Source organism: Sapajus apella, unplaced genomic scaffold, assembly GCF_009761245.1.
Source record: "Sapajus apella isolate SASKATOON/1434 unplaced genomic scaffold, GSC_monkey_1.0 scaffold107, whole genome shotgun sequence".
In the NCBI taxonomy this organism is placed as follows: domain Eukaryota; kingdom Metazoa; phylum Chordata; class Mammalia; order Primates; family Cebidae; genus Sapajus; species Sapajus apella.
Genome location: NW_022437047.1, coordinates 2,260,309 through 2,279,193, shown reverse-complemented (window position 1 = coordinate 2,279,193; position 18,885 = coordinate 2,260,309). Strand labels below are relative to the sequence as shown.

The 18,885-nt window shown below is 56.4% G+C and overlaps 1 protein-coding gene and 1 long non-coding RNA gene across 2 annotated transcripts in view; both read left to right on the top strand.

The window, feature by feature from the left end:
- Positions 1-18,885, top strand: part of ZCCHC24 (zinc finger CCHC-type containing 24) — a 63,595-nt gene that overhangs the window by 23,254 nt on the left and 21,456 nt on the right. The window lies entirely within an intron of this gene.
- LOC116537173 lies at positions 1,852-18,546 on the top strand. The gene is made up of 3 exons (XR_004263001.1): positions 1,852-2,250; positions 2,302-2,493; positions 2,695-18,546. It is a non-coding gene; the product is annotated as an uncharacterized LOC116537173 (long non-coding RNA).

Here is an 18,885-nt window from a genome sequence, read left to right as displayed (position 1 = left end):
CTCGAGGACCCCCACCCCCGCAGCCCTCTCCAGGCCAGAGCAGGCTGGTCCTTGAGGGGAGTGGGCTGTTGGAGGCAGCAGGCAGGGCCGAGGCCCCCAGCCCATGTCTGACCCTTGCCTGCAATGTCCAACCCCTCATTCCAGCCCTGACCTCACTGCAGGTCTGGGTGTCCTCTGGGGCCAGAGTGGCTAGAGCCCATAAAGGGGACAGGCTAAAAAGGACAGAGGGTAGGCAGAATTTCCCCTCCAGAACCTTGTGGGCTGACTAGAAGCTTCTCAGAGCCCCAGAGCTGGGCGGCATAGGGAGAGAGGATGAGGAGTGTGGTGGGCCAGTGGGGGACCTAGCCCCTTCCTCCCACCAGGGCTTCCTCGCACATGTCCACCTCACGTGTTAGCGCACATGGGAAGGAAAGGGCTGCCAGTCACAAAAAATGTACAGAGGCCGGCATGGTGGCTCACGCCTGTAATCCCTGCACTTTGGGACGCGGAGGTGGGCAGATCACCTGAGGCCAGGAGTTTGAGACCAGCCTGGCCAACATGGTAAAACCCCGTCTCTACTAAAAATACAAAAAAATTAGCCGGGTGTGGTGGCGCACACTTGTGATCCCAGCTACTAGGGAGGCTGAGGCAGAAGGGTCGCTTGAACTCAGGAGGTGAAGGTTGCAGTGAGCCGAGATTGCGCCACTGCACTCCAGCCTGGGCAACAAGAGCGAAAAACTCCGTCTTTAAATAAATAAATAGCATAGAGGGAGGGAGGAAGAGAAGGAGGGGCAGAAAGATAACACCACAGACAAAAAGCCCTTTAATGTTAGACAGTGGAATTAGCAAAGTGTTATACTGCCACCCACTACTCATTAACAAACATCCAGAAGGAAGGGAGAGAGGGAAGGAAAAGAAGGAAGGGAAGGGAAGGGAAGGAAGGAAGGGAGGGAGAGAGGAAGGGAAGGAAAAGAAGGAAGGGAAGGGAAGGGAAGGAGGAAAGAAGGAAGGAAGAAAGGAAGGAAGGGAGGGAGGGAGGAAGGGGGAGAAGAGGGAGGACAGACAGCATCATTCTGTGTTCCCATTGAGGAACAACTGGGCCCAGGGCAGGTGCATAGCAGGGGATGGGTGCTGCAGGTAGCCTTTCAGGGGGTTCTGGAGCCTGGGCCGGCTGGCCGAGGGGCCTCGGCTGAGGTTCTTCCAGCACTTGGCACAGAACCTGGAATGCCGTGAGCACTCAGAGAATGTCAGCTGGGATGGGTGTTGCTGGGGGTGTCATGCCTGCTGTTTGGCAGGTGGTGGCTTTGGCACAGATGCTGACTTTAGGGTAGTGCCCCAAACCCAGCATCCAGGCCTCGAGACCCCCCTCCTCCCCTGCCAAAGCCCCCTCCCTGCAGTGCTGAGCCTTCGAGCACAGTGCCGAAGCCAGCCTGCCTGCATTCTACCCCAGCGCCACCTGGTAGCAGCAGTGCTGTGTGCCTTCGGGAAAAATTCACTCAGTCTTTCTAGGCCTCAGTTTCCTCCTGTGTAAAATGACCATACTAAGACATCCTACTTCAAGAGATGTTGTGAGCCTGAGTTATTTTATCTGACGTGTTTATAAGAGTGCCTGGCACCTTGCTTGCACTGCAAGTAGGACTCTGTTAATTACTGTCATTATGATTATTATTATTTTTGAGACAGCCTTGCTCTGTCACCTAGACTAGAGTGCAGTGGCATGATCTTGGCTCACTACAGCCTCCACCTCCTGAGTTCAAGCGATTCTCCTGCCTCCTGAGTAGTTGGGACTACAGATGCGCACCACCACACTTGGCTAATTTTTGTACTTTTAGTAGAAACAGGGTTTCGCCATGTTGGCCAGGCTGGTCTCAAACTCCTGGCCTCATGTGATCCACCTGCCTCGGCCTCCCAAAGTGCTGGAATTACAGGCATGAGCCGCCAAGCCCAGGCGACTGTCATTATTATTATGCCTCAACTCCACTGTTTCAAACTCGCTTGAGACATGCCAGGGGTCTAAGAGACTGCTTCAGCACTGTGAGGATCCATAGAGGTGGCTGGAGTCCTCCCTTTCCACCTTCACCCCCTAAGAGAGGGGCTGCATCTGGGAGAGGCCACAGGGAGGCCAAGTGACAACTTTGTGTTTTCTCAGCGTCTTGGGGAGGGGATAGGGGAAATCCCAGATGACTTTGGCTTCAGGGACTGAGTCCTGGAGACTTTCCTGTGCCCAGGATGAGTGCTGTGGGAGAAGGTGATGAGGCACATCTGGAAGGTGTGGGAGGAGGCGATGAGGTACAGCTGGAAGGTGTGGGAGGAGGCGATGAGGCACAGCTGGAAGGTGTGGGAGGAGGCAATGAGGTACAGCTGGAAGGTGTGGGAGGAGGCGATGAGGCACAGCTGGAAGGTGTGGGAGAAGGTGATGAGGCACAGCTGGAAGGCGTGGGAGGAGGTGATGAGGCACAGCTGGAAGGTGTGGGAGGAGGGTGATGAGACACAGCTGGAAGGTGTGGGAGGAGGGTGATGAGACACATCTGGAAGGTGTAGGAGGAGAGTGATGGGCACAGCTGAAAGGTGAGGGAGGAGATGATGAGGCACAGCTGGAACGTGTGGGAGGAGGTGATAAGGCACAGCTGGAAGGTGTGGGGGGAGGTGATGAGGCACATCTGGAAGGTGCGGGAGGAGGATGATGAGGCACAGCTGGAAGGTGTGGGAGGAGAGTGATGAGGCACAGGTGGAAGGTGTGGGAGGAGGTGATGAGGCATAGCTGGAAGGTGTGGGAGGAGGGGTGATGTGGCACAGCTGGAATGTACCCAGTGCCACCTGTCAGTTTCCCTCTGGCCCAGGGAAGATGAATCTTTCTCCAAGTGCTTGCCCTTTCACAGACAAATGGGAGCAGCTGCTGGGGGTGGGGCAGGGGTGAGGGATTGGAGGGGTGGGTCCGGGAGTGTGAGGGTTCACGGGAAGCTACTTTTACATCCTTCCTGCTGCCTCTTGCCTGGCAGGAAAGAGCCTGGGAGGGCCAGTTTCACATCCTCAGCTGCCAGTTCTGCTTTTGGAAGAATCACAGATGATGATTAGAAGTCCCAGGAATCTTGATGTGTCCGTGGCCTCCCCTCCCCAGCCCGCTGCTTCTGAGCCTTAGGGACAGAGATGTTGGCAGAGCCTGGGAGCCAGGACCAGTCCTGGTCTTGAACTACCTGCAAGGCCTAGTGAATCAAACACTGCAGCACAGCAAGTGCATCCTTAAGCTGAATAGCTCCAAGTGTCACCTCCTTCGGGCAACCCTCTCTGATTTCTCCTTTTCTCCAAGTCCAGAGGGACTGGCCTCCTCTGAAGGCCGGAAAGACTCACTCACTCATTCACTCACTCATTTAGTCCTCACCTGCCAAGGACCTCCAGTGTGCCAGCCCCTTGGCCTGCCCCTTTCCCGTGGCTAACTTGTCTTGGAATAACTCAAGTGCCCTTTACTGTGAAGGCCCTGCGGAAGGTTCTAGCTGGGATATCTCTTGGTCCCTCAACGTCAGTAAGAACAGGAGAGCCCCAGGTACTGGAGTCTCACTGAGCTAGACTCAGAGTTCATTTCTGCTTTTTCCCAGCTGTGTGTCCTTCGCCATGTTACCCAACTTCTCCCAGGCATCTGTAAAATGGCTTCACCATCCTTGCAGGGTGTGTGGGGAAAGCGTCTGACACAGGGCCTGGCTTCCCACAAGCAGTAAGTGGCAGCCTTCGCTGTTGGGGCTTCCGGAGCCAGATCTGTCCTCATTTGTAAACTGAGGCTCATGTACCTGATGGGGGTTTGGTGTGAGGGAGATGAGAAGCAGCCTGGATGCCTGGGAAGCAACACGCACCGGACCCCTCTCCTCCTCCCTGACCCACCCCTGCAGCTGCTTAATCACAGGCACGCACATGCACACATGTGCACACATGCAAACGTGCATGCATGCACACACCCCAGGCTCTCCAGCCTCAAGGCCTTGCTCACACTGTCCCCGCGCTGCAATGCCTCCCCCAAATCTCTTTCCTCCTATCCCCCTTTCAGAGGCCAGCTTGAGCCCACCTCTCTCAGGGAGTCTTCCCCAATCATCCCAGCCCTTGGGGCTCTTCTCTGTGAACCCCAACTTGTCAGGACAGCACCCCCACCCCACAACCTGGTTTTAAGGCCCTCAAGAGGTAAGAAATCTCAGCCAGGTTTCTCACCATTCCCCCACCCCCATCTGGCCCCCAAGGACGGAGAATGCCCCTCTTTGGGTGGGCTTCACTCTGCCCTGCCCTACCTGGAATGTCTATTCCTGCCCACCCCAGGCCTTTTGACCTCTGCTCAGCCTTCTCCTCCCCACTCTGCCTAGCTATGGCCTCAGCCAGTGAATCGCTCTCATCTCGCCCAGGTTCAGCCCAAACACGTCCTCTTCCGTGGTGCAGCCCCCTATGCCCCTCTGTGCCCTGCCCCCTGGGCTGGCTCCTATCCCTGTGCTCCTGCTCTGTCTTGCTGAGCCCTGCCTAGCCCAGGGCCAATCCGGGCACAAGCCTGTCTTCTACTTCCCGAGGCCCCTTCCCAGGCAGGGTCTGTGTCTGCCTGGCTGGCAGAGGGAGCATGGCCTTGGGGTCAGAAGGCCCGAGCTCTCATCCCAGGGCCATCACTCAGTAGCTGTTCAACATTGACCAACTTGGCCTTGCCCTTGGGCACCCCCACCCCCGTGCCTGAAGTGGCATCAGCCATGAAGTCCGTCTCTCAGGGCTTCTGTGAGATCCAGAGGCGATTGGGCAGGCGAACGCACTTTGAGAACTGTGACATTGTACCATTTGCTGCGCTGCCCAGCAGGCAGCCACGCTTGCTGAGATGATCGGAGGGTGCCAGTCAGGGTCCTGAGGCTTTGGTGGCTGCTGTGAGCTGATCCCCGCCTCAGCTGCCATGGGGTCTTGGAGGCAGATTTGTGAGGGCAGCATTTTCCCTTTCCACTGTGTCTGGGGTGGCTGCCCAGGGTGGAGCCTGCATTGGGTGCCTCCTGCACCCAGTGGCTTTGTGTGGAGTGAGAGGTGGCCCAGCTGGGGCAAGTTGGCAGGTCCCAGCCTGTGGGTTAGAGGCCCTGGCACCACTGAGCTGGCCTGACTTGGAGAGTCACACAGCCCCTGGCCTGACACACAGTCCCCACCCATTCCAAGCTCAGGCCTCGGAGAAGTGGGGCAGCAGGTGCAGGGAAGAAGTGTGCATGGAATGGGGGTGAGGAGCCCGGGGACACCAGACCTCCCTCGTGCCTGGCCCATGGGGCGCCTTCATCTCATTTGCTGGCTGGGTTCTCACACTCACCTGGATGTCATCTGTGGCCCACATGCCCACTCTTCTTTCTTCGTCTGTCTGTCTCTCATCCTTTCTTCTTTTCATTTGTAACAGATGACATAACTTGCCCCTGGTCCCACAGCTGGTTAGGATCAGGCCAAGTCAGTCTGACCTCAGGCCCTGCTTTCCCACTGCCCCCTCTGCCCACAAGAACAGAGGGGGTCCGTCCTCTAGGACATGCTGAGCTCCGGCCCTGGCAGAAATCAGGCTGCAGGAGTCACCGTAAACCCAGGCCTTCCTCCCTGCTGGGCTTTCTGCAGGTTCCCTGGCTTTGTGGGAGCCCTGGGTCTCTCCCCCACAGGTTGGGGTGATGGTGAGGTGGAGGGGTGTCCCCAAGGCAGTAGGCATGATGACAAGGGGTAAAATCCAACAGAGGCCCATGCTCCTCCACGCCTTCCTGGGGACTGTGAAGCTCAAACAGGGCCTTGTGTCCCCACCTCCCACAGGCCCTCTGAGCCCTTCCCATGTGTCAGTCCTTCCTCTGTGTTCCCAAAACACCCTGCACAATCAGCTTAGTATTTTGTATTCTCCTTGACTGTGATCTCGGGGATGGAGGAAGGCTGGCAGAAAATCACTTAGCACAGCGCCGGGCACATAGTGAGTGCTCAGCAGGTGTGAGCCATTGCGTTGCTGTGGCTTCAGCGCTCCATCCAGTGTCTGCCGTGGTGCGCACTCTGAGTGGGGCCCCGGTCATCAAACAGCGCAGCAGCTATGGGCACAGGGAGCACTCGCTGTGTTCCGGGCACTGCTCTGAGCACTTTTCACCCATTGACTCATCTCTTCATGGCCCTTGTGCTGGACACTCTTCTTATCCCCATTGCACAGAGGAGGAAACTGAGGCACAGAGAGGATAAGTGACTTGCCCAGGGTCACACAGCTTGGATGTGTTTCCCAGCAGTCTTGCCTCAGAGACTGTGTTGTCATAACTATGTGCAGAGGAAAGGAAGAAATAGACAAGACTCACGATGTGGAGGTGGAAAGAAAGGCAGGGAGCTCATGTTGACTGAGCATCCTCCACGTACCAGGGATGGTGCATGTCACTGATGTCTTCAGAGACATCAGGGGATTCGCCCAGGGTCACACAGGAGCCAAGGGCATGGCTGGGATTTGAGCCCTGGCTGATTTCCAATCCCTTCCTCCCCATCCTGTCCCACCAGCTCAGGCCACAGGGAGCCAGCACCGTTCATTAAGGGCCCCCTAGCTGCCCCAGCAGCCTCATACCACATAGTTGAGTTGGAGGCAGGACAAGGAGTCGCTCAGTGAGGCCACTCATTACCAAGGCATTTGGTTCTAACCCGCCATAGAGGAGGAGTTTAGAGGAAGGAGCAGAGCCAAGTGGGTGACCTCGAATAAGCCCATTGCCCTTGGCACCCCTCAGTTTCCCCTTCTATCCCTCAGGGCTGCTGTGTAGGTCTCATGAGCTAACAAAGCTGGAAATGACGAAAGCCAAGCTGAACAAAAGTTAAGAGCTTTGTAGGAATAAAAATACTTTTACTGATGAACATCTAAAGGCTTGCCTAAAAGTGTGGACAGTGGACTGGCAGCAGTGGCGGTACCTGGAGCTTATCAGAAATGCACAGCCCGGGCCTCAGGCTCTGCCCCCGTCCTGCTGGGTCAGAATCTGCATTCTCCCAAGCTGCCCCCATCGCCCATGGGAAACTCTGGTCTGGGAATTTCTAGCTTCCAGTTCCCCATTCCTGGAGGCTGCCTCTTGGGCCTTCTCTCCATAGCCTACAAGGGGTTCTTGGCTGGAAATTCCCATCTCATTGGAGGAAACGCCGTGGCCCAGCCGGACCCCAGCCCTGCTTAACTGCTTAGGAGTTGTGAGTGCAACAGGGTTCAACTGAAGCTGGGCAGAAGCTCTGACAGCCTCTGTCCCTCCAGCAACCTCTGATGGGACCAACCTCATTTGTTGGGAATGAAACTCCCACCAGAATCAGCAAGGCCTGCCAGACCTGGGACAGGGTGTGGGGAGGAATGAGGGGGTACCCTCAGCCTGGGCTCAGGAGGGCTAGGGGTTTCTTCTGAACAAGTGAAGGGCGTTTGTACCAGGTAGTCTCCATCTTCACACAGGAGGGCTAAAGGTTGAGACCACAGTTGGAACGTTCCAGGTTAGAAATAAGCAACGTCCCAACTGATCAGGAGCAAGCCAGCCAAGGACACTGAAGCCTCCATCCCCTTAAACGTGTGGCCAGTGTGTGTGAGGTTGGTTGGGAGGTGGAACTGGAATGGATTCCTAGAGGTCCTCTTCCCCACATCCTGCCCTGAAACCATTTTAACCTCGGGAGGCCAAGGGACTCATCTAAGGTCACACAGCAAGGAGCCCTGGCTTCTGATTCTCTGTGCCTGGGGCCTGTCTTCATGTCAGGCCTCCCCGGAGGCTGGGGAATGACCTTGGTGACCTTAGTAACCTTTCTTGAAGCAGCCTGGAGGTTTGAGCACGTAAGTGGGAGGATGGGAGGGGCTGGCTTTGTGAGCCTAGCAACTCTGTGTGTCTCACTCTGTCTTAGCCTTCATGGTACTCAAGATCATTAGGAATACCGCAGGGGCAGAAGTCCTCTGAGACAGATGCAGTGAGTTAGGTCCAGAGGAAGCAAGCAGAGGCTTGGGAGGTGTGACATTGGTGAAGAGGCTAGGGACCAGCACGGCGTATCCCTGGGCCGGTTACTTGCAGTCTCTCTTTCCCTATGTGTAATGTGGAGCAGAGGTTAGACAAGATCGGTGATTCCACGCTGGGGCTTCGCGTTGGAACCAACTGAGTTTGTTTTGGTTTGGTTTTTGGTGCTAGAAATTCGGGTTCAGTAGATCCAGGGTGGGCCTGGCCACAGGCATTTTCCCAGCTCCCCAGGTGATTCTGACATGCAGCTGGGCAAAAGCACCATTACCAGGTCTGAAATGGCGGGGTGCTCTGGCAGATGTGGGGGTTGCAGGTGATCATAACCACAGTTCTCCTTCTGAGGTCCTGGGAATGCAAGATTACAAGGTTCCAGGAGACTCCCAAATGAACATTGCAGAGGTTCCCGCTTCTAACACTGTTTGATGTTCAGTCCCAGATTCCGTAGATCATATGACTGCAGCTTTGTTATTCTGGGAAGCGAGGCTTCCCAGGACGGAGGATTCTGACACTTACATGTTCTGGTTTTGCAACTTTAAGAGCATGAGACTCTCTAATAGCTCTATATACCTAAAGTACGCGCTTCTGAAACCTTCCACGTGTTTCTGTGTTCCAGCGTGCAGTATTATTCCTCTCCAAAATGAGGACTCTCCATGTCTGTAATTCTCACACTTTCATTATCCCAAATTCTAGAGACTCCAAGAACTTAAGCTATTGTGGCACTAATATTTTTTAAATTCTAAATTCAGCAGCTCTGTGACCTGTCGTTCCATCTGGGCAATTGGCTGCCAAGGCCTGGGGCCTGGCCTTTGTCTCCCTGAGACAAGGTGGTGATTGTATAAGCCTGGACGCATGCCCCCCTCACCTCCTTGGCCTGGAGGCCTGTCTTGGGGGAAGCGGGGAGGGTGGGGAGAGCAGAGACCCCACGGAGCTCTCACTTCTTTGGCTCTTCCTCCACACTGGCTGTACAGGAGTGGAAGGCAGAGCGAGTGCGAGGGGCACATGTAACCCTGCGGCAAGGAGGGCAGTGGGTGGACATGTAGCCGTGTCCCCAGATCGCTTCTTGCATCCTCCCATCTTACAGCAAAGCTGTCAATTCTGTGTCAGACTGGCTCAGACATTAGAGGCTATCACACCCAAAGCACCTCCCTAAACTTTCTCCCTCTCTCCCTCTCTCTCTCTCTCTCTCTCTCTCTCTCTCTCACACACACACACACACACACACACACACACACGGACATGCACATGCACATATATGCCTTTTCCAGACAGGAAAACTGAGGCCCAGAAGGAGGAGGTGACATGCCTGACAGAGCTGGCATCCAAACCCAGGGCCCTGACCTCCCAGCTGTCATTGTATGGTCCTTTCCAGCTAGTCCAGACCAGGTCTGGCTCTCTGCACAGAACCATCAGCTTTCTATAGCCAAACTTCGGGTCCCTCCAAGGGGACAGGGGACCAGTCCTACGACTCAGGATTACACATTTAAAGCCTGTAGCCTGGCGGATTTCAACAGGCCCAGGAGAAGCTCCCCCTGCCCCTGCATGACCTCCTGGCCGTTTCCTGCCTGCCTGACCACAGTCTTCTGTTCCACTCCCCGAGGACGGGTGCCCGCCTTGTGCCAGCACACATCAGGCTCAGAGGCCAGGAGGCAGAGGCTGGGCTGAAGAGTCAGGCATGGGGAGGGGTCCCGCCACTCGCTGTGTGACCTTGAGAAAGTTCCTCCACCTCTCCGGGCCTCTCCATGCTGGGGATCAGTGGATGGTAACTCACAGAGTTACTGTGAGGATTAAATGAGACCCCAGGGGAAATCCTGGCATGCTGGGAGGGCTGGTCACATCCACTGCTCTCACTCCGTACTGAATCCATTTCGGGCCAGCGGCTTGTGTTTGTTGAAGGTAGCTGGGTAGACTTCCTTGTAATCCTTCAGAGGGTAAAATGATGGATTTCAGAGTCTCCTGGGTTTTCAGAAGGTTGGCAGGTAGAGAAGAAAGAGTCTAAAAGCCGTAGACACCTGAAATGTAGGCAGGTATCCACATAATAATGATGATGATGGTGATGGTGGCTATTGTTAACTGAATTCCAGCCACATGCTTGGCACTCATGAGCTCCTTAAAGCTTTTTGACTGCCTGCCCAATCGACCTTATTATCCTTACTTACACGGGGAAACTAAGCCTCAGAGCATTTTAGAAACTTCCCCAAGCTGTTTCTGCCAGTAATGGCTAAGTCGGGATTTGAACCCAGGTCTCCAGGACCACACAGCCAGAGCTCTCTTTCAGTTTGAACTCAGCTAGAAGAGGGGATGCAGGGCCACATGATGGACAGTGGCATCTCCCTATGTGGCTGCAGGCAGTCCGTGGCCTTGGAAGCAGGAAGACATTTTCTAGAAGAGATGAGAGTGGTTGCATGTTCTCCTCCTTAGGTGGGATCCTCCCAATTTTCCATGTGGCTGTTTTTATCACTTTTAGAAATCTAGAGCTGCCTGTGGCAGCCCAGCCTCTGGAGATGGGTGTAGCGCACCGGGCTCTGCATGGCCACCCACACCGTGTACATACACAGGTCTGTTAAGGGGCAAGGGTGCACACGGGCATGTCTGCCCCTCACCGATATACCTATGCACACTCGCACAGAGGCCAGCCCAGGGGACCCGGGAACCTAGCAGGAAGCTCCTGAGCTGCCTCCCTTGGGGTTCTGCAGCCGTGGCTCTGCCTCGGCCACTCACTTCCTTGTCAGTTGACTTAAAACGGAGCTGGCAGGTCATGCCATGGTGCATGCCACTCTTTCCTTGTGTGCATGCATTCATGTGTGCGTGCGTGGCTGCAGACCTGTGTCCACCCAGGCCCAGTTCAGGGCACAGGCTCAGTGCCCCTGTGGAGGTAGAACAGGAAAGTCCTTGCTCCAGAGCTTCCACAAGCCAAGACTCCCCACGTGGTTCCTCCCACTCCCGAGATTCTGGCCTTCTGGACTGCTGGGAGCCAGGGAAGGGCAGGAGAGACAGCCCGGGCTCTGTACGGGGCACATGTGGGGGGCTCCAGGGACTGGGGACAGTGGACTTTCTGGGGGTACTGCCCTGGCACAGCAGGCCTCTGGGGCTGAGAAAGCTTCTCAGAGTGGTATGGCAGGGTCCCAGGGCTGAGCATGGCAGCTCCAAGAGGGGCCAGAGAGCCTTCTGGAAGTCTCCTGACCCTTCTTCTATCCCCACAGTTGATTCACACTCTCTCTGCACTGGCCTGAGATCCCAGCAGGCCTGAGCTTGGCCCAGCCACATGGGCTGTGTGGGCGGGAGTCACCTGGCCTCAGCCTCCTCCTCTGGAAAGTGCAGGGCCCGTGGGCAGTGGAACGAGACCGTGGCAGTCCTGCTCTCTGCTCATCACTTTTAGATTTCTAAAAGTGATAAAAATAGCCACACGGAAAATTGGAAGAATCGCACCAAAAGAGAACATGCAGCCACTCTCAACTCTTCTAGAAAATGTCTTTCTATGTCCCTGGTCATGGACTGCCCTCGTGCCCAGCACACTGAGCCCTGGGAGGCCGGGGCTGCCTTTCCCTCTAGACTCTGGTTCCATTCTCTCCCTCCTGGGTTTTCTTCTGCCATAGAGCCAACACCCCTTCCATTGAGTCTTCCTTTGTGGCTCTGAAGAATTGTTTTTGGGGCCCAGCAGGCAACTTAGAGCAGTGGGGAAAGCCCTGGGCTGCCACCGTGGCCTGTGTTCACGTGGTTCCTGCTCTGAGCCTATTCTCACCTGCAGGGGAGTGTGTGTGTTTAATTATGGAACCATGCCGGGGTGCCTGGCCATGCCTCCAAATCAGGTTTAAGGTGGACCGTACCCCCAGGGGCACCTTGAGCAGGCTCACGTGACAGGTTTATAGGCGACTCCTGAGGACAGGAGCCAGGGCAGACAGTTATCATGAGGCTGTGCCATCCAACACTGCTGCCTGCTGTCCAGTGACGGCCAGTCTCCTTTCATCCATCACTGCTGGTGCAGGACACAGTCATCACCTTCCCTTGCACCACCCCACCTTGTCCTCTAGTCAGAGCCAGGGCTGTCACAGCCCAAGAGGGTAGCACCTGGCTCAGCCCCCACAGCCACACGGATGATTGAGGCCACACACTTGGGAGTCGCTCTCAAGCCCTCACTCTCTTCCGCCAAGGCTAGCCTAAGTGCAGACTCAACCTCCTGTGGTCTCAGGGGTCTCTCACCCTTCTCCCTCTGCCACTCCTCAGCCCTGACAGCACCCTCACCGCCTCCCCCCAGCAATGTGGTGGCACCCCCTAACTGGTCTCCTCATGTCCAACCCCTCCCTCCACTCAACAGCCAAAGAGATCTCACCATGCCAGGCTGACTTTCACATTTTCAATGCTTCCCTGGCTCCCCATACTCCTGGGCTGACATCTAACTCTATGATATGGTCCAGGACTTTGAGGCTGGAGTGGCCTGGCCTCCAAGCCTCAATCCCTCCGTGCTTCCTGTGGTCCAGCCCTTTGCACAGGCTGCCCCAGCCCCATGGGGCCCTTTCCACTGTGATGTCACTCCTCCCTTGCCATGCTGGCCAGATGCCCCCAGCACACGGGGCTCCACGCATCCTGAGCACATCCCAGAAGGTCAGATCAGTGTTCAAGCATGCTACTTTTGTCTGCGCGGTTATTGTATGTTTATTGAGTACCTACTATGTGCCAGGCACTTCTCCAGGCACAGGACATTCCATAATGAACAAGAAAGATGGGGAAAGAATGAAGTTCTCAATCTTTTAGGATGACAAGTAGTAAAGAAATTGGCCCAATGGGTATGCTATGGTAGTAGGTCATGTTCCGAGAAGGTTGTCAGGGATGGTGTCTTTGAGGACATGACAGCTTGAGTAGGGACAAATTAAGCAGGAACAAATGGTGTGGGCAGCTGGGGGAAGGGTATTCCTGGCAGAGGGAACAGCAAATGCGAAGGCCCTCAGTGAGGCACCGATGTGCTTGGCCTGTTCGAGGAAGAGCAAGAGGGCCAGAGTGGGCCTCCTGACGGCTCCAGCTCAGAGGAGAGTTGGCTGGGAATGGAGGGGCTGAGGCATAGGGTTGAACCCATCCTCTGCCTTGCTCTCCCTTCTCCCGCCTCCTCCCCCAGCTGGGCAGCTCTTCTCTGGGGGACACAGATGGGTGCTTGTCTTGAGAGCCCCCCTTCTCCCCCTGCTCCTCCAAACACTCGCAGTGGGGACAGGAAGTGTCGGCCCTCGCCTTCCAGCTGCCCGGGTGGGACACCACTGAGCTGGGCTGGCCTGCTCAGGAAGGGACAGAGGCCCTATTGAGCCCGTTCTCTGGACCATCAGGGACAATAGCCACACTGAGGACCAGGAACAGCGACCAGCATGCTTGCCCAGGAAGTTGCCAGGCTGCTGCCTGCCCCATCCCCACCCTCCCCTGCCCTCTGGCTTTCTCCCCCCGCTACTTCTCCCAGGCTGATGGTCATGTCCAAATGTCCACTTGTCCTTCACCTGCTCCCCGGAGCCCCCTGTACTGTGCCAGATCCATGCTGGGCCCAGGGAATCAGAGGGGAGCCCTACAGGGTCTCTGTCCCTGAGGAGAGGGCAGGGAGGGAGGTGACAGACACACAGACTGAGAGGGGTGTATCCTAAGTGTTTCCTGCAGAGATCCACAAGGTACAGGGGGTCCCTGGAGGGCAGGGGAGGTGTCTGCTAGGAGTGCAGTTTGGGAAGGCTCCCTGGAGGAAGAGGCATACTTCTAAAGAGCTCCCGCAGCCAGGGTCATGCCTTGAAAGCACAGCACTGAAGTGGCCCAAGCCAGGTGAGAGCTAGCCTCTGTTTCAGGCCCAGAGGTGTGCAGAAGCAGGGGCAGGACTCAGACTCTGTCCAGCTCTCAAGCCTGTGTGCTGTCTGCTCGTGGAACTATTTGCATTGGAAGGATCTTTAGGGATCGTCTAGGCACACGTCATGTGTGCCTGCTGCCTCCGGCCATGGCAGGGCAGGCACCACGACAATCACCCCATGCTTGCCAGCTGAGCTTGGACGTAGCTGCAGAATCCTTCATACCACAGTGCTCTGGTGGCAAGTAACGGGCACACACACGGGGGGAAGTATTTGCCTTTCCTGATTTTACTTTAGCCCCCCATCATGGACAGATGGAGAAACTGAGGCCCAGGCAGGGAAAGGGCTTATCCCAGGTCACAGAGCTTGTTGCTGGCAGTGTGTTGGAGCTAGGTCAGGGGCAGGAGGAGGTGAGACACGCCCACCTTAAGGAGTTGAGGCTCTGAACCGTCAGAGACCGGGAATGGTTGACTGCCCTGAACAGAGCTGTGATGTGGCTTCCCACTCTGAAGAGGGGATCCCCTTTCTTCTCTGCCACGGCACCCCCTTTTTCATAGCTCTCATCACAGCTTTAATGATCTGAATGGGATACTTGCTTTTCTTTTCCTCCGTGCCTGGCTGTAAGTTCATGGGGGCTGGGGTTGCATCTGTCTTGTTAACCACCCTCCTCCAGCGCCTCGTGGGTGCCTAATTCATTGTTGTCACATGTGGAGGGGAAGTAAATGCACATGGTGATTGGTGCTTCAAAGCCTTCCCTGCTCCCTGGCTGGTGTTTGGCCTGCAAAGGATAAGCGGGATCCCTGGGGGCAGCTGGGATTCAGGCATCAGGCTACTCAGATATGTGCCAGTACGTGGTGAGCAGCTGGCCTTTAGCCTGGGTAGTCCCTGAGCTCCCTGCAGGGAAACTGAGGCCCAGAGTGCTACAATAATGAGCCAGGAGTCCCACAGGCAGAGCAGGGAGCTAAGCTGGGGTCACCTGGCTTCTGTCCAGGCTTCTGGGCACCCAACCTTTCCACCAGCCTCCAAGTCTGTAGCTCAGGGGCTGACTTTTCCCGACAGCTGGGCCCACTGGGAGCTATGTGTGGGTGCCAAGGCAAACATCAGTGGTGGAGGTGGGGGCAGGAGGTGCCTGCAGGCTCTGTGTTCCTTTGCCTTCCTGAACAGACGGGCCTGGAGCCCCTGAGCAGCCAGGCCTCCTGCTCCGTGATCATTGTTCCCAGTGATAGTTTCCAGATGCTGAGGAGTCACAGGTTTGGGGCTGGGCCAGGAGAGCCAGGCCAGCCCTCTCCAGCACCCCGCCGCCACCGACACCACCGTGGGTCCTGCTTTTCAAGCGATGGCTCAGGTTCTCAGGCCCTCCCCAGACCTATTGATTCTGAGCCTCTGGGGCTGGGGCAGCAGTGTGCAATGTACCAATGCCCCGATGGTCCTGTGTGTGCTCTTGAGCGTGAAGAACAGCGCATGCTCTAAAAGCAGGAGTTTGGGAGTCTGGAATCAGAAAGATGAGCACAGCTGTGTGGCTTCAGAGCAAGCCTTTGCTTCCTGCTGGGGAACGTGGACTGGCACTCCCAGCCCCGTGTGTGGTATGATTACTGTGTGACGGTCAGCCCAGCTCCCACGCCACTGAGTGCCCCTCTGGGACAGGCATTCCTTGGGGACAGGTCTGCACCCCAGCTGGTGCTCCACCCCATCAGCACTTTAAAGGCGCTGGCTCAGACCCTAGCAAAGAGGCCATGTGTGTGCATACAGGTTGCAGGGTGTGTGTCCACCTTGCCTTCAGCAGGTGTGGAGGGGGCCCTGGGGTGGCCTAAGGGCCCTGGGGCACAGAGAGTGACAAGATGAGCCCTGGGGTGAGCGGGCAGAGACCAGAAGGGTCCCTGCAGGCAGGGCAGTCAAGGAGGCTTCTAGAAGGAAGTGCAGCTTCCACTGGATTTGGTTGGGAGACAAGGTGTGCCAGGTGGTAAGACCGGGGTGTGCAAAGGTGGGTGTGAAAACAGCTACCACCAGCCAGCCCCTTCTCCTTCTCCGCCCTTCTCAGGGCACCAGCAGGATTATTGCCATGTGGGGCTGTCCACAGACAAGGGCAAGGAGAAGGTCAGAGCTCAAGGCCATGCCGGAGGCATGTGGTGTTGGCAGCAGTGGGCCAGGCCTGGGTTCGGATCCCAGCTCTGTTGTTTCCTGGCTATGTGACCTCGGGCAAATCTCTTAACCTCTCTGTGCCTTGGATTCCTCCTCTGTAGGGGTTCTAGGGAGGAAGGAATGGTTGGTGAAGGGAACCCCACACATAGCAGGAGCTGTGAGGGTTTTAGGGCCTGGGAACCTGGGGCTCAGGCAGGGGAAGTGACCATTTGAGGACACTCCATCATTCTGCTTCCTGCAGAGCTTCCTGCACAGAACAGCCTCGACTGTGGAGAAAGGTCAGTTTGGCAACATCTTTCCAGCCCCTTGGTGAAGAAGCAGGGTCAGCCAGGATGGGAAGTGTGAGGCTTCCTTCCTCCCTGTGATGCTCTGGAAAGTCACATAAGAGCAGCTCTTTCTCTGCAGAGGCCCCGCCCCCAGTTGAAGAACCCTGTGAGGTTAGTGCTGCAAGTATAGCAGCCCGCAGTGACCACAAGGGCCTCGCACATGTATGCACGTGCACAAACACATTATATGCACCTGCACCCCCTCCATACGGCTGGTTCTCTGATTTCCAACACCAACCGACAGCGTGGCACCACAGGAAGAGCTGGCAGATGCCTGCACTGGCCTCAGAAGCCCCTTAACTTCTGCTCTGCCTGGTTAAAGTTGCCACGGGTGTCCTTTGTACCTGTCCATGGCCTCCCTCAGCAATAAGGGAATTGGGTAACAGCGAGAAAGACCATGGTTCAAAGCCTGCTGCTCATTTGCTCTGTGACCTTGGACAGGTGGCTTAACCTCTCTGGGCCTCCATCTCCTCACTTGGAAGTGGGATCACAATGAAGCTACCTACAGGTTCTGTGGGTAGCCAGCCCCAGCATGGGGACACTCAGCACTCTCAGCCCCTGCCTGTGGTTGTGACCGTCTCCTAAGCACTGTGAGCTCCAGCGTTCACCCAGAGATGGAAAGTTTGCTTCTCTTTCTACCCCCAACTGGCCAGATGAGGAGATCGAACCCCAGAGAGAGGAGGTGGTTTATGTGAGGGTTTGACGAGGCTGGGAGTCAGGCCTGCAGCCTCTTGCCAGGCAGCCATGGGGGCCCCAGCCCCCGGGCTCCTGCCAGAGTGGCCCCAAACTGCTAACTTCAGCATTTCACTGGCCAGGGCAGATCAGATTTCTTTTCTGGCACTTGGCCACCCTGCACACCCTTCCCCCATCGCTATTTTGAGCTTAGCTCCCCTGTCCCCTCCTCCCAGGGTTGTGGCCCTCACACCCAAAGCCTCACTCCAGGCTGAGGCCTTCCCACCTCTTGACCCACCACTTTCCCTCCAGCCAGGAAAGGCCAGGCTGGTCATGGCCATGTTTAGCCAGGCCTTGCCAGGGACGGCTTCAGACATACAGCCAGGGGCCAGCTGCCCTATGCAAATGGCACTACAAGCTTAAGACAGGCACCCAGGATGCTCAGCACAGCCCGAGAGGACATCCTGGGAGCGGACAGAGTCCACAGCAGGATCAGCCCCGGCATTGCCACCTCCTACCCGTGCGACCTCCGCCCTGTCCTCAACTCCACTGTCCACCTGACACCTCACCCTTTGTAGGCACTGCCACTCCTGGTGTCCCCTCCACTGCTGATGGATTCTGAGCCCCAGCATGGGCCTGCTGCTCCCGGAGAAGTGAAAGGTGTACAGATCGCTCCTGACCATAGCACAGACAGGCTTGTGGGAAACAAGATGACAGTTTGGGGAATTTCTTTTAAATTTGGGATGAAATCTGAGTTTGGCAAGCTGGAGTCTGGGTCAAGGCAGGACATGGCCTAGGACAGATCATGTCTCTTGCCTCTCCTGGAGCCAAGCGAGTGGTGCAGGCCACAAAGCCCGCTGGAAGTTCGGGGAAGCGGGTCCCCTGGAAGCTTGAGGAGCAGGACGTCTCCAGGGCATGGGTTCTTGGCACCGCGCCAGCCAGCCTGCGACTCAGCAGTACGGTGAGCTCCTGAGGAGGACATTTGCCTTCTCTGGGCCAGGGAGACCAGAGTGCCCTGGAGCTTGCTCGTGAAGGGTGCATGGTCGTTCACCGGTGAAGCGTTGGGCACAGGGAGCAGCAGGATAAAGGCCCAGACAGGCAGCATGTCACTTGCAGGGAGTGACTTTTCTTTGAGTGTAAGTGCTGCTGGTGTAAGGTCAGCTGGGGCCAGAGGGGGAAGGGACCCGAATGCCTTGTGTGTTTTGTCTTAGCTCTGTGGTGAGGCCCAAATCTGAAGCAGGCCTTCCTTTAAGTATTTGGGGAGACTCCGCCTGGCCCACCTGGGGAGGTGACTGCAGCAGGAGAGAGGGGTGCAGTCAGAAGAAAGCCCTCACTGAACACATGGGACCCAAAGAGGGATGTGCCAGACCTGGCAACAAATGGTTTTCAGACTCAGGAGTCCCCTCCAGCAATGAGCGGACTACAGGCTACTTGCAAATCTTCCATCCACCCACCAGGGCAGCCAGCAATCCCTGTCTCTGCAGTGGCGGAGGAAACCTCTGTCTTTTGCAATCCCTGTGATTCGGAAGCTTTCCACCCCTCTGGACCGGCCCCTCTTCCCCTCCCGCCCCGCCGCTCTGATCCGTGTGGTTTGCTAAGGGAGGAAAGCCAGAGCAGGAAACAGATAACTTAGGGAGTGGCTGTTCATGTGATTAAAATGTCTTTGCTTTCCAAAAAGTTTTGCCTGAGATTACTTCAAATCGCCTGGCTGGGGTGAGATTTGGAGAGGGGGGTTCTGCTGCTTTTTGGGCAGCGGCTCCTCGGGGCCGGGCACAGGGCCTAGAGGCACAGGGTGTTGGGGGAACGGGTGTTGGGGGCACAGGTGTTGGGGGCACGGAGTGTGGGGGCACGGGGTGTTGGGGGGCTTGGCACCTCTCTGAGTCCTGGGGGCGCTCCTTGGTGCCTGTGGGTTCCATCACCCCACAGTTCTCTGTCCTCCCCCTTTTGGTTTGGTTCTCCATCGTGTCTGGCCTCTCCTGGGCACCCTGTTGCCCTCTCTTCCCTCATCTGCTTTGA